At 43.7% G+C, this 15,395-nt stretch overlaps 1 pseudogene; it reads right to left on the bottom strand.

The window, feature by feature from the left end:
- The window catches only part of LOC120992024, a 363,844-nt pseudogene that overhangs the window by 334,184 nt on the left and 14,265 nt on the right, over window positions 1-15,395 (bottom strand).

The following is a 15,395-nucleotide window of genomic DNA, read 5'->3' as shown; positions in this document are numbered from 1 at the left end:
TTGATCAAATTGTCAGAGCCAAGGTGTTCTCCAAGTTGGATTTAAGAGGATCTGATCAGAATTAAGGAAGGAGATGAGTGGAAAACGGCCTTCAATACACCCGAAGGTCATTTCGAGAATCTTGTCATGCCCTTTGGTTTAACTAATGCGCCAGTGGTCTTTCAGCGATTTGTCAATGATATTTTCCATCATTTAGTGGGAAGGTTCATTGTTATTTACCTTGATGATATACTATTTCACTAACCCGATTTGGAGACCCATCAGGATCACGTGAGACAGGTGTTGTCGATCCTTTGGGAGAATAAATTGGATGCAAAATTGGAAAAATGTGTATTTGCTGTCCAGGAACTACCGTTTTTAGTATACCTGCTTTCTGACTCTGGTTTTCATATGGACCCCGAAAAGGTCCGGGCGGTACTGGAATGGGACCGGCCTGAGAATCAGAAAGCTCTGATGCGGTTTTTGGGTTTTACCAATTACTACAGAAAATTCATCTTAAATTATTCCACCATTGTAAAACCTTTGACAGATATGACTAAAAAAGGCGCCGACTTTTCTGTCTGGTCGGATGAGACATTACAGGCCTTTTCTGCTATTAACCACTTGCCGCAACTGTAACGCCGAAAGGCGTCATCGCGGCGGCTCCCCCAGGCTACGCTAACGCCGATTGGCGTCATCTCGCGTGAGCCGAGATTTCCTGTGAACGCGCGCACACAGGCGCGCGCGCTCACAGGAACGGAAGGTAAGAGAGTGGATCTCCAGCCTGCCAGCGGCGATCGTTCGCTGGCAGGCTGGAGATGTGTTTTTTTTAACCCCTGAAAGGTATATCAGTCGCTGTTTTGATAGCGTCTAATATACCTGCTACCTGGTCCTCTGGTGGCCCCTTTTGTTTGGATCGACCACCAGAGGACACAGGTAGCTCAGTAATATGTTGCACCAAGCACCACTACACTACACCCCCCCCCCCTGTCACTTATTAACCCCTTATTCACCCTTGATCACCCCTGATCACCCCATATAGACTCCCTGATCACCCCCCTTTAATTGATTACCCCCCCGTCATTGATTACCCCCCTGTAAAGCTCTATTCAGACGTCCTCATGATTTTTACGGATCCACTGATAGATGGATCGGATCCGCAAAACGCATACGGACGTCTGAAAGGAGCCTTACAGGGGCGTGATCAATGACTGTGGTGATCACCCCATATAGACTCCCTGATCACCCCCCTGTCATTGATTACCCCCCTGTAAAGCTCCATTCAGATGTCCGCATGATTTTTACGGATCCACTGATAGATGGATCGGATCCGCAAAACGCATACGGACGTCTGAATGGAGCCTTACAGGGGCGTGATCAATGACTGTGGTGATCACCCCATATAGACTCCCTGATCACCCCCCTGTCATTGATTACCCCCCTGTCATTGATCACCCCCCTGCAAAGCTCCATTCAGATGTCCGCATGATTTTTACGGATCTACTGATAGATGGATCGGATTCGCAAAACGCATACGGACGTCTGAATGGAGCCTTACAGGGGCGTGATCAATGACTGTGGTGATCACCCCATATAGACTCCCTGATCACCCCCCCTGTCATTGATTACCCCCCTGTCATTGATCACCCCCCTGTAAAGCTCCATTCAGACGTCCGCATGATTTTTACGGATCCACTGATAGATGGATCGGATCCGCAAAACACATACAGGCGTCTCCCTGGAGCCTTCCAGGGGGGGTGATCACCCCATATAGACTCCCTGATCACCCCCCTGTCATTGATCACCCCCCCCTGTCATTGATCACCCCCCCTGTCAGGCTGCATTCAGATGTCCGTATGATTTTTACGGATCCACGGATACATGGATCGGATCCGCAAAACACATACGGACATCTGAATGGAGCCTTATAGGGGGGTGATCAATGACAGGGGGGTGATCACCCCATATAGACTCCCTGATCACCCCCCTGTCATTGATCACCCCCCTGTCATTGATCACCCCCCTGTAAGGCTCCATTCAGACATTTTTTTGGCCCAAGTTAGCGGAAATTATTATTTTTTTCTTACAAAGTCTCATATTCCACTAACTTGTGTCAAAAAATACAATCTCACATGAACTCACCATGCCCCTCACGGAATCCAAATGCGTAAAAATTTTTAGATATTTATATTTCAGACTTCTTCTCACGCTTTAGGGCCCCTAGAATGCCAGGGCAGTATAAATACCCCACATGTGACCCCATTTCGGAAAGAAGACACCCCAAGGTATTCCGTGAGGGGCATATTGAGTCCATGAACGATTGAAATTTTTGTCCCAAGTTAGCGGAAAGGGAGACTTTGTGAGAAAAAAATAAATAAAATCAATTTCCGCTAACTTGTGCCAAAAAAAAAAAAATTCTATGAACTCGCCATGCCCCTCATTGAATACCTTGGGGTGTCTTCTTTCCAAAATGGGGTCACATGTGGGGTATTTATACTGCCCTGGCATTCTAGGGGCCCTAAAGCGTGAGAAGAAGTCTGGGATCCAAATGTCTAAAAATGCCCTCATAAAAGGAATGTGGGCCCCTTTGCGCATCTAGGCTGCAAAAAAGTGTCACACATCTGGTATCGCCGTACTCAGGAGAAGTTGGGCAATGTGTTTTGGGGTGTCATTTTACATATACCCATGCTGGGTGAGATAAATATCTTGGTCAAATGCCAACTTTGTATAAAAAAATGGGAAAAGTTGTCTTTTGCTGAGATATTTCTCTCACCCAGCATGAGTATATGTAAAAAGACACCCCAAAACACATTGCCCAACTTCTCCTGAATACGGCGATACCACATGTGTGACACTTTTTTGCAGCCTAGGTGGGAAAAGGGGCCCACATTCCAAAGAGCACCTTTAGGATTTCACAGGTCATTTACCTACTTACCACATATTAGGGCCCCTGGAAAATGCCAGGGCAGTATAAATACCCCACAAGTGACCCCATTTTGGAAAGAAGACACCCCAAGGTATTCCGTGAGGGGCATGGCGAGTTCCTAGAATTTTATATTTTTTGTCACAAGTTAGCGGAAAATGATGATTTTTTTTTTTTTTTTTTTTTCCTTACAAAGTCTCATATTCCACTAACTTGTGACAAAAAATAAAAACTTCCATGAACTCACTATGCCCATCACGAAATACCTGGGGGTGTCTTCTTTCCAAAATGGGGTCACTTGTGGGGTAGTTATAGTGCCCTGGCATTCTAGGGGCCCAAATGTGTGGTAAGAAGTTTGAAATCAAAATGTGTAAAAAATGACCAGTGAAATCCGAAAGGTGATCTTTGGAATATGGGCCCCTTTGCCCACCTAGGCTGCAAAAAAGTGTCACACATCTGGTATCTCCGTACTCAGGAGAAGTTGGGGAATGTGTTTTGGGGTGTCATTTTACATATACCCATGCTGGGTGAGAGAAATATCTTGGCAAAAGACAACTTTTCCCATTTTTTTATACAAAGTTGGCATTTGACCAAGATATTTATCTCACCCAGCATTGGTATATGTAAAATGACACCCCAAAACACATTCCCCAACTTCTCCTGAGTACGGCGATACCACATGTGTGACACTTTTTTGCAGCCTAGGTGGGCAAAGGGGCCCATATTCCAAAGAGCACCTTTCGGATTTCACTGGTCATTTTTTACAGAATTTGATTTCAAACTCCTTACCACACATTAGGGCCCCTAGAATGCCAGGGCAGTATAACTACCCCACAAGTGACCCCATTTTGGAAAGAAGACACCCCAAGGTATTCGCTGATGGGCATAGTGAGTTCATGGAAGTTTTTATTTTTTGTCACAAGTTAGTGGAATATGAGACTTTGTAAGAAAAAAAAAAAATCATCATTTTCCACTAACTTGTGACAAAAAATAAAAAATTCTAGGAACTCGCCATGCCCCTCACGGAATACCGTGGGGTGTCTTCTTTCCAAAATGGGGTCACTTGTGGGGTAGTTATACTGCCCTGGCATTTTAGGGGCCCAAATGTGTGGTAAGGAGTTTGAAATCAAATTCTGTAAAAAATGACCAGTGAAATCCGAAAGGTGCTCTTTGGAATATGGGCCCCTTTGCCCACCTAGGCTGCAAAAAAGTGTCACACATCTGGTATCTCCGTATTCAGGAGAAGTTGGGGAATGTGTTTTGGGGTGTCATTTTACATCTACCCATGCTGGGTGAGAGAAATATCTTGGCAAAAGACAACTTTTCCCATTTTTTTATACAAAGTTGGCATTTGAAAAAATGGAGTTGGTGGTGGCTGCTCTCCTATATAGCCTATGATATGGTGCTACAAGTCCAGGGAGAGGACACCCTACCTCTCTAAAGAAAATGAAAATAGAACAAAGTTGTATGGACGAGCACTCTAGCAGTTGGCACACATTTATTGAAAATATATAATAAGCTAGCAATATAAAATAGATAAAACAATACAATAAAATACAAGTGTATGAATACAACCACTATGGGGTAATGGGTATTGGTGGATATTCTTCAATATCTGAAACAGTCCTTGAGATGAAATGATAAAATTGGTATAGAGGCCTTGTAATGGCCTGAGTGTCTATAGGAGTCCAATATACCCTAATCAAATAGCAATGATGCTTATATAGCTCCAACGGTTCTGGCAAGCTGCCGCTATTCAGTGCATTCAGTGGTAGTCCCGTATCATACAAAAATACTGTAATGGAGATACACTTTCCGGCTTTTCAGCCGCTTACCTCCCCTTCGTATGCGGCTTCAGTCCTGCGGTTTGCTCAGACTGCGTGCATGGGGCCCATAGGATGCGGCGTCTCCCGTTGTTAGATACAATAGCCGGGCTTGCCGACTATAATAGCGCTTACCTTTTCTTGTGAGTGGTGTACTTAGCTTTCACAGTGTGGGTAAAGCGCATAGATCACCCCTGTTGGTATGCAGGGCCGGCGTCTCGCAGTGTTCTGCTGTTCTCCTTCGTTTGACATGTGCAGCACATGTCAAACGAAGGAGAACAGCAAGAAGCCTGGAATTATCGGACGCTATACAAGGAATACGTCACCACCGGTATCTACAGGAAGTGACGCAAGCAAATACTATCCCGTCACCCCGCAAGCGTTCAACGCGGGCATCAAACAGAACACTGCGAGACGCCGGCCCTGCATACCAACAGGGGTGATCTATGCGCTTTACCCACACTGTGAAAGCTAAGTACACCACTCACAAGAAAAGGTAAGCGCTATTATAGTCGGCAAGCCCGGCTATTGTATCTAACAACGGGAGACGCCGCATCCTATGGGCCCCATGCACGCAGTCTGAGCAAACCGCAGGACTGAAGCCGCATACGAAGGGGAGGTAAGCGGCTGAAAAGCCGGAAAGTGTATCTCCATTAGAGTATTTTTGTATGATACGGGACTACCACTGAATGCACTGAATAGCGGCAGCTTGCCAGAACCGTTGGAGCTATATAAGCATCATTGCTATTTGATTAGGGTATATTGGACTCCTATAGACACTCAGGCCATTACAAGGCCTCTATACCAATTTTATCATTTCATCTCAAGGACTGTTTCGGATATTGAAGAATATCCACCAATACCCATTACCCCATAGTGGTTGTATTCATACACTTGTATTTTATTGTATTGTTTTATCTATTTTATATTGCTAGCTTATTATATATTTTCAATAAATGTGTGCCAACTGCTAGAGTGCTCGTCCATACAACTTTGTTCTAAAGTTGGCATTTGACCAAGATATTTATCTCACCCAGCATGGGTATATGTAAAATGACACCCCAAAACACATTCCCCAACTTCTCCTGAATACGGAGATACCAGATGTGTGACACTTTTTTGCAGCCTAGGTGGGCAAAGGGGCCCATATTCCAAAGAGCACCTTTCGGATTTCACTGGTCATTTTTTACAGAATTTGATTTCAAACTCCTTACCACACATTTGGGCCCCTAGAATGCCAGGGTAGTATAACTACCCCACAAGTGACCCCATTTTGGAAAGAAGACACCCCAAGGTATTCGCTGATGGGCATAGTGAGTTCATGGAAGTTTTTATTTTTTGTCACAAGTTAGTGGAATATGAGACTTTGTAAGAAAAAATAAATAAATAAATAAATCATCATTTTCCGCTAACTTGTGACAAAAAAAAAAAAGTTCTATGAACTCACTATGCCCATCAGCGAATACCTTAGGGTGTCTACTTTCCGAAATGGGGTCATTTGTGGGGTGTTTGTACTGTCTGGGCATTGTAGAACCTCAGAAAGTCAGAGCTGCTTCAAAAAGCGGAAATTCACATTTTTGTACCATAGTTTGTAAACGCTATAACTTTTACCCAAACCATTTTTTTTTACCCAAACATTTTTTTTTTATCAAAGACATGTAGAACAATAAATTTAGAGAAAAATTTATATATGGATGTCGTTTTTTTGCAAAATTTTGCAACTGAAAGTGAAAAATGTCATTTTTTTGCAAAAAAATCAATAAATTTCGATTAATAACAAAAAAAGTAAAAATGTCAGCAGCAATGAAATACCACCAAATGAAAGCTCTATTAGTGAGAAGAAAAGGAGGTAAAATTCATTTGGGTGGTAAGTTGCATGACCGAGCAATAAACCGTTAAAGTTGTGGAGTGCCGATTTGTAAAAAAGGGCCTGGTCTTTAGGGGGTTATAAACCTGTGGTCCTTAAGTGGTTAAGAAATGTTTTGCCTCTGCTCCAATTCTGATGCAACCTGATGTGTCTCAACCGTTCATCGTGGAGGTTGATGCTTTAGAAGTGGGAGTCGGAGCAGTTCTCTCGCAGGGTCCATCCCCTATCAAATGGCATCCGTGTGCTTTTTTTCTCCAAGAAACTCTCGGCCACTGAAAGAAATTAAGATGTAGGAGATAGAGTTGCTGGCCATTACATTGGCCTTTGAAGAATGGCGTCATTGGTTAGAGGGGGCTACTCATCCTATTACGGTATATACTGACCACAAGAATTTGGCTTACCTGCAGTCTGCTAAGCGCCTGAATCCTAGACAGGCTAGATGGTCACTGTTTTTTTTACTAGGTTCAATTTTGTGGTCACCTTTTGCCCTGGGGTTAAAAACATCAAGGCAGATGCATTGTCACGTAGTTTACCTGGGGGGAGTGATTCGGAGGATCCTGCTCCGATTTTGGCTGATGGGGTGGTGGTTTCCGCTCTGTACCCTGAGTTGGAGGTTTTGGGGGCCCAGGAGGAGGCTCCTGATTCTTGTCCTCTACAGTCGTGGCCAAAAGTTTTGAGAATGACAAAAATATTAGTTTTCACAAAGTTTGCTGCTAAACTGCTTTCAAATCTTTGTTTCAGTTGTTTCTGTGATGTAGTGAAATATAATTACACGCACTTCATACGTTTCAAAGGCTTTTATCGACAATTTCATGACATTTATGCAAAGAGTCAGTATTTGCAGTGTTGGTCCTTCTTTTTCAGGACTTCTGCAATTCCACTGGGCATGCTCTCAATCAACTTCTGGGCCAATTCCTGACTGATAGCAACCCATTCTTTCATAATCACTTCTTGGAGTTTGTCAGAATTAGTGGGTTAACCGCCTCTTGAGGATTGACCACAAGTTCTCAATGGGATTAAGATCTGGGGAGTTTCCAGGCCATGGACCCAAAATGTCAACGTTTTGGTCCCCGAGCCACTTAGTTATCACTTTTGCCTTATGGCACGGTGCTCCATCGTGCTGGAAAATGCATTGTTCTTCACCAAACTGTTGTTGGATTGTTGGAAGAAGTTGCTGTTGAAGGGTGTTTTGGTACCATTCTTTATTCATGGCTGTGTTTTTGGGCAAAATTGTGAGTGAGCCCACTCCCTTGGATGAGAAGCAACCCCACACATGAATGGTCTCAGTATCCTTTACTGTTGGCATGACACAGGACTGATGGTAGCGCTCACCTTTTCTTCTCCGGACAAGCCTTTTTCCAGATGCCCCAAACAATCGGAAAGAAGCTTCATTGGAGAATATGACTTTGCCCCAGTCCTCAGCAGTCCATTCACCATACTTTCTGCAGATCAATCTGTCCCTGATGTTTTTTTTGGAGAGAAGTGGCTTCTTTGCTGCCCTTCTTGACACCAGGCCATCTTCCAAAAGTCTTTGCCTCACTGTGCGTGCAGATGCGCTCACACCTGCCTGCTGCCATTCCTGAGCAAGCTCTGCACTGGTGGCACTCCGATCCCGCAGCTGAATCCTCTTTAGGAGACGATCCTGGCACTTGCTGGACTTTCTTGGACGCCCTGAAGCCTTCTTAACAAGAATTGAACCTCTTTCCTTGAAGTTCTTGATGATCCTATAAATTATTGATTGAGGTGCAATCTTAGTAGCCACAATATCATTGCCTGTGAAGCCATTTTTATGCAACGCAATGATGGCTGCACGCGTTTCTTTGCAGGTCACCATGGTTAACAATGGAAGAACAATGATTTCAAGCATCACCCTCCTTTTAACATGTCAAGTCTGCCATTTTAACCCAATCAGCCTGACATGATGATCTCCAGCCTTGTGCTCGTCAACATTCTCACCTGAGTTAACAAGACGATTACTGAAATGATCTCAGCAGGTCCTTTAATGACAGCAATGAAATGCAGTGGAAAGTTTTTTTTGGGATTAAGTTAATTTTCATGGCAAAGAAGGACTATGCAATTCATCTGATCACTCTTCATAACATTCTGGAGTATATGCAAATTGCTATTATAAAAACTTAAGCAGCAACTTTTCCAATTTCCAATATTTATGTAATTCTCAAAACTTTTGGCCACGACTATAGACAAGTTGTTTGTTCCTGCTGAACTGCGATACAAGGTGTTCAAGGAACATCATGATACGGTCTTTGCGGGACATCCTGGAAGCAAATCCACCATAGACCCTATTTCCCGGAGATTCTGGTGGCCAGAGTTGCGCAAGGGTGTGGAGGGTTATGTGACAGCTTGTGAGACCTGTGCACGCACGAAGGAGGCTCACACTCGGCCTTCAGGATCCCTTCTTCCTTTATCCATTCCGTCTTTGGACGCATTTGTCCATGAACTTTATTACTGAGTTCCTATGGGAAAACGGTGATTTTAATGGTAGTGGACGGCTTCAGTAAGATGGCTCACTTTGTACCGTTGCCTAGCTTGCCCAATGCCAAAACTCTCGCTCAGGTTTTTATTGATAACATTATGAAACTACATGGCGTTCCTTCTGATGTGGTGTCTGATAGGGGGACGCAATTTGTTTCCAGGTTTTGGAGGGCGTTCTGATCTCGTCTGGGAATTCAACTTTTTCTTCGGCTTTTCAGCCCCAGTCGAATGGTCAGATAGAGCGCACTAACCAAAACCTGGAGACCTATTTGAGGTGTTTTGTTGCCGAGAACCAGGATGACTGGTCATCGTTCTTGTCTCTAGTCGAATTTGCCTTGAATAACGGTAGACAGGAGTCCACTGATAAGTCGCCATTTTTTGGCACATATGGTTTTCACCCACAGTTTGGTACTTTTTCTGGGACTGGATCTTCTGGGATGCCAGAAGAGGAGAGATTCTCTTCCGCCTTGTCATCTATCTAGCGGAAGATCCAAGTTAAATTGGAAAAGAAGGGGTGAAAGATACAAACGGATGGCTGACAGGTGACGCATGACTGGTCCGGACCTGTGTGTGGGTGATTCGGTGTGGTTGTCCACTAGAAACATTAAGCTGAAGGTACCATCTTGGAAATTGGGTCCAAGATTTATTGGCCCTTACAAAATCTCTGCGATTGTTAACCCGGTGGCGTTTTGTCTGGATCTTCCGCAGACCTGGAAGATCCTTAATGTGTTTCACAGGTCTTTATTAAAGAAATATGTGTTCTTTGGGGTTCCCTCAAGTACCTGGTGCACTGGAAGGGATACGGTCCCGAGGAAAAAATGTGGGTGCTGCTGCTGATGTCAGTGCTAGCCGCCTAGTGAGGGCCTTTCACAGGGCGCACCCGGATAAAGTTGGTTTGGGGTGTCCGGAGGTCACCCGTAGAAGGGGGGGTTACTGTCATGCCTTGCCTTGTGAATGTGCGGAGGTCTGTCAGACTGGCTGCACATGTCTGACTTCTCTGTTTGTTTTGGGTTTGAGCTGGATCCACCTTCCCTCAGGTGTACTGGGTTTCATTGTTAGTGAGGCTATTTATCCCTCCTTCCCCCAGTGGCCTGTGCGGGTTATAGTTTTTTCCTGGGAGCTCTTGATTTGTGGTGGATAGTCTGCTCCAGCTCTGCTCAAGATAAGTCCTCTCCTTTATTTCCCTGTGTGTTTTATCTAGGCCTCTAGGGAGATGCTTGCTTCCTCCTAATTTGAAGAAGCAGGTTGCCTCTTCCCTTTCCCCTGCTGCTTAGCGTTTGCCCAGGGTGTTTAGGTTTAAGCACGAGGGCATGTGCATATCCACCCTAAGGGTATGCACATGGGCACAGCAGTTTAGGGAAAGCTTTTAGGGATCGCTAGGAGGTGACCCTTTTCTTCCTAGCTTTTGGGCCTAGTCGTTTGTTCTGTTTGTTTTCCCGTGTTTGGTTATTTCCCCGCTTACCTACCTATCTTGACATTTGTATTCTATGAGAATTTGAAATTCTCAATGCACATGATGCAGATTTTTTTCCGTGCAGATTTTAAAATCCGCAACATGTCAATTTATTTTTCCTGACTGGATTTTCTTAATTCACTTAGTAAAATCCGCATTTGATGCGGATTGACCAAAAAGATTTGCCTGCGAACACCTGCGGATTTCCGTGCGGATTCTCCGAACATGAATCCTGACTGTGTGCATTTAGCCTAAGTTTAAGGCTGCTAACCAACCTATTGCCACGATCTAAAGGAGGGAATATAACAAATAAATACTTCTCAACATCTCCCCACTTCTTCATAGAAGGAGTTTTCCAGGAAGGACATAAAAAAAATAGGAGGGTCTAAGTTAGGCAGTCTTATAGGATCTGCATTTAATTGAAATCTCCTGTCCTATGTTTCAGGAGAATTAGAAATCCCCGTTGGTAGGACGACCAGGAAATATTAGAAGTCTGACTCCCAGCACCACCGCAGCCTCCATGCAGCTTACAAAGCACAGTGCCGTATATTGTATAATGGCTGTGCTTGGTATTGCAGCTCAGCCCCATTCACTTCAAAAGGAGTGAACTACAAATAAGCCATGTGACCCGTGAACAGTACTTTACTGGCCTACGAAGAGGCCATGTTGCTCACCGGCCTCATCAAGAAGATTAAGGGGTTGTTTTATCAGACCCCACAGAGTGGCCAGATATACAATGCTGATTATACTTACCTGGTCCTTGTCATTGGTTTCCGGCTCCCTCTCCTGCCCAGTCGGCTCCACGGGTATCCCAGACCCTGGGAACATGAACATAGCAGCCAATGAATACCGGCAGCGGTAACATATCACCTGTGTGGCATATCACAGGGTCACATGCCAAATGGGTAATACTTCGCTGCCATTCATTGGCTACAGCAGTCACATGCCCAGATATGAGAACAGATTAGCCAGAACCCAGCAGCAGGGACCAGGTAAGTATGATCACTACCACGGGTCTGGCCACTATGTGGGGTCTGATATAACATGTTAAAAGGTGGACAACCCCTTTAAAGACAATGAATTGCCTAATATGTTAAATATATATGAAAATGGTCCCTCTGTGATATCTATGTATAACAAGATTTTATTTATCTGAAAAGCGCTTCTTGCATTTTGAGCATGAAAACAGCTTCTCTCCTTTGTGACTTATCTGATGTGTGAATTCTGTCATGAATGACAAGATTTGATTTCTGTGTAAAACATCTCCCACATTCTGAACATGAAAACGGCTTTGCCCCGGTGTGAATTTTCTCATGTTTAAGTAGATCTGATTTTTGTCTAAAATATTTCCCACATACTGAACATGAATATGGTTTCTCTCCCGTGTGAATTCTTTCATGTGTAACAAGATGTGATTTCCGTGTAAAACATTTCCCACATTTTGAACATGTATATGACTTCTCTCCTGTGTGACTTCTCTCATGTCTAACAAGATGCGATTTCCGTGCAAAACATTTCCCACATTCCGAACATGGAAATGGCTTCTCTCCTGTGTGACTTATCTCATGTCTAACAAGAGCTGATTTTTGTGTAAAACATTTCCCACATTCTGGGCATGAATATGGCTTCTCTCCTGTGTGACTTCTCTCATGTGTAACCAGATGTGATTTCTCTCTAAAGCATTTCCCACATTCTGAACATGAATAAGGTTTTTCTCCTGTGTGAATTATCTCATGTCTAACAAGTTGTGAATTATATGTAAAACATTTCCCACATTCTGAACATGAATATGGCTTCTCTCCTGTGTGGCGTCTCTCATGTATAACAAGATGTGATTTCAGTGTAAAACATTTCCCACATTCTGAGCAGGAGTATGGCTTCTCTCCTGTGTGAATTCCTCTGTGTGTAGAAAGACCTGAGCTTTTTGTGGACTCTTTATCACAATGAAACCTTTCACCTCCTTTCTGAGTTGTACTTGTGGTTACAATCTGTGATTGATCAGAAGATGGTTCTTCATGATTAGGGGGATTATATGAAAGCTCTGTACTGTGACTTCCTGGATGAACATTAGGGGTAATGAGGTTTTGTTCTGTAAAGTTCTCCATGATATCTTCATCTTCTAGAGATAACATGAAGTTTTCCTCAGAATGGTTACTGGGGTTTTCTGTTAAGATAAGAATTGAAAAATTATTTTATTTTTCCAAAATGCAGAGTATAGAAACTTATAACATTACCATTAGACTGAAGGTTGATCGAGCAGGAAGGAGAACTATAGGCCATTTACTTTGAAACCAGTCCTGGCTTTGGCTAACAAAAATAAAAACTACATTTGGGATTCCCACCTTACAAAGCTTCTATAACTTCCTGACAAAGTCCAGGATTCTGTTTTACACCAGGTCATGACTTTTATTACATACAGTAAATTATGACTTGATAAAACTCAAAAATGTGAAAAGCCCGACCATGTCTGGCACCCAGTCCTGCTCTCTGCCACAGTACTTTTTGCTCTCCAACTGGGCTTTTATACAAGTTCACAAGTGTGACGATACCACACCTCGCAGCCCCGCCTGATGTCACTGTACGCTGGCATTACGCGGGCACGGGGAGTGAGAGAGGGTGGTCCACGCTACCTTCAGGCATGACTAGGGTTTCGATAGCCAATCGATACTTTTGTCCCGGTATCGATACTGGGCTGCGCTGCTGCACAGTCTAGTATCACAGAACATGAGCGCATGTCTCTGACAGGGAGTTGCGATCAGCAGCAATTAACCCCCTCAGGTGCGGCACCTGAGGGGTTGACTGCCGCTGATCTGCTGCCGGCACCCACCTCCTGTATTAAAGGTTAATTATCATTGGTGGCGAAGTGCGCCCGCCCTCCTCAAACCCCCCATTATTAAAATCATTGGTAGCAGTGGCCACAGGGTCCCCTCCCGTCCTCATCATTGGTAGCAGTGGCAGCCTCTGATCAGAGCCCCAGCAGTGTAATTGCGGGGCTCCGATCGGTTACCATGGCAGCCAGGACGCTACTGAAGCCCTGGCTGCCATAGTCAGCTCCCTGCTGCTGTGTGTACCATGCACAGGGCAGCAGGGAGAGTGTGAAGTCCTATTCACCACAACAGAGATCTATCAGGGTAAATAGGACAAGGGATTAAAAGATCCCAGGTTCTAGCCCCTAAGGGGGGAATTTTTTTTTTAATAACTAAGTAAAAAAAACAAAAAAACATTATATGTATATATATTTATTATAAAATCACCCCTTTTCCCAATTTTACATATAAAATATATAAACAATAAATAAACATACATATCACCACGTCAGAAAAGTCCAAACTATTAAAATATTTTAAAAAAATCTATGCGGTGAACGCCGGTACAGAAAAAAATAAAAAAAATATATATATATATATATATATATATATATATAAACTGCGTGATTCGCCATTTTTTTTAAATGCGGAATGCACGTGGCTTTTTTGGTGTTTTATTTTTTTCACGTGGTATCGAATGGTATCGAGACTGCCACCAGTTTCTCATAAGATATAAGCCTGGTCCATTAATGGGATTATATGGGGTTAGAAACCAACCCACAGGTAGCATATAACGTTATGCCAAAAGACGGATGTGGGGATTCGTGGATTGAGATACAGAACAACGCAAGATTCAGTTATATATTTAATTGTCTTAAGGGTGCACTAGACACAACACTATATACACACACAACACTATATACACACACACAGGTATATGCAATGGTCAGATGTGCAAATACAGATTGTGGTATAATCAGTTAGCAAATGAAAGTCTGTTACCAAATATGAAAACTATAGTTCCTTAGCTTTATTCTTGGATGGTTGTCACAGTCACATGGAGGTAGTGATGTTCCTCCAAACATGTTACACAACATGACCTCCTTCAGAGAAAAGACAATGACCTGTGCCCTGCACGGGCACTTTAAACCTTATGCCCCTTCCTCCACCTGGGAGGATTCCACTTCCCCTTCCTGGTCGCCAAAAATCCACAAAACTTATTATGGCTCATAGCTCCACACCGGAAGATCATAGGGGAGGGTTCTGGTACCAACGGATCCGCCTGGGTTCTGGGTACAATTCGAGACCAAACATGGCACCATTATTTGGTTCCTACTAGGATTTCTCCGAATCTCCCCTTCTCTGCATCCCACATACAAGAGAATACCCATGGTCGCAAAGACGTGAAAGGTGCCGGTTCCACGATGTCTACAGAATTTCTTTGTTTTTATTGACCTGCTCAGCCCCCACAGGCATTCATCCTGCCAGAGAAGCTGAGCTGCCAGTGTGGCAGAGTGGGGTGTGAAATGTGAACACGTGGCCCTGCTGTGACCTGTGGAGCCTGATTTCCTCTGCCCACTACTGGAGCAAATGGCAGCAATTAAATTATAACTCCACATATTCTTAACAACAAGGATCAATGATCTGTCACCTTTCAACACAAACTGCATCTATTATTAAACAGCTATTAAACCTGATGACACTGGTGTACTCATTAGAAGAATCCATGTCATAATGTCCATTTTTATTTTTAGTGCACCTCCTCCCCTGATAAGAATCCCACACATGCTCAGTACAGGCTGCAGTCTCCCTGGCTCTTTAGTGAGAGAGCACCCATCTTCTAGGGGCATGGGAAATCACAGCTTCTAATTCCTTTATTGTTCTGCAGCTTGTACCGAGCACGAGCAAGACAAATAAATGCAATAAATATTTGTACAAACCCATAGAATAAAATGAACATGTTCTTTTTACTGCAGGATAAACATGTGTGACATTTCAGCAGCAGCAGAGGAGGAGGTACATTGAAAGGTAAAGGAGCCTGTCAATTATA

This window comes from Bufo bufo, chromosome 2 (assembly GCF_905171765.1).
Source record: "Bufo bufo chromosome 2, aBufBuf1.1, whole genome shotgun sequence".
NCBI lineage: Eukaryota > Metazoa > Chordata > Amphibia > Anura > Bufonidae > Bufo > Bufo bufo.
The sequence above is the reverse complement of the archived record's forward strand: the minus strand, read 5'-3'. Positions and strand labels throughout refer to the sequence as shown.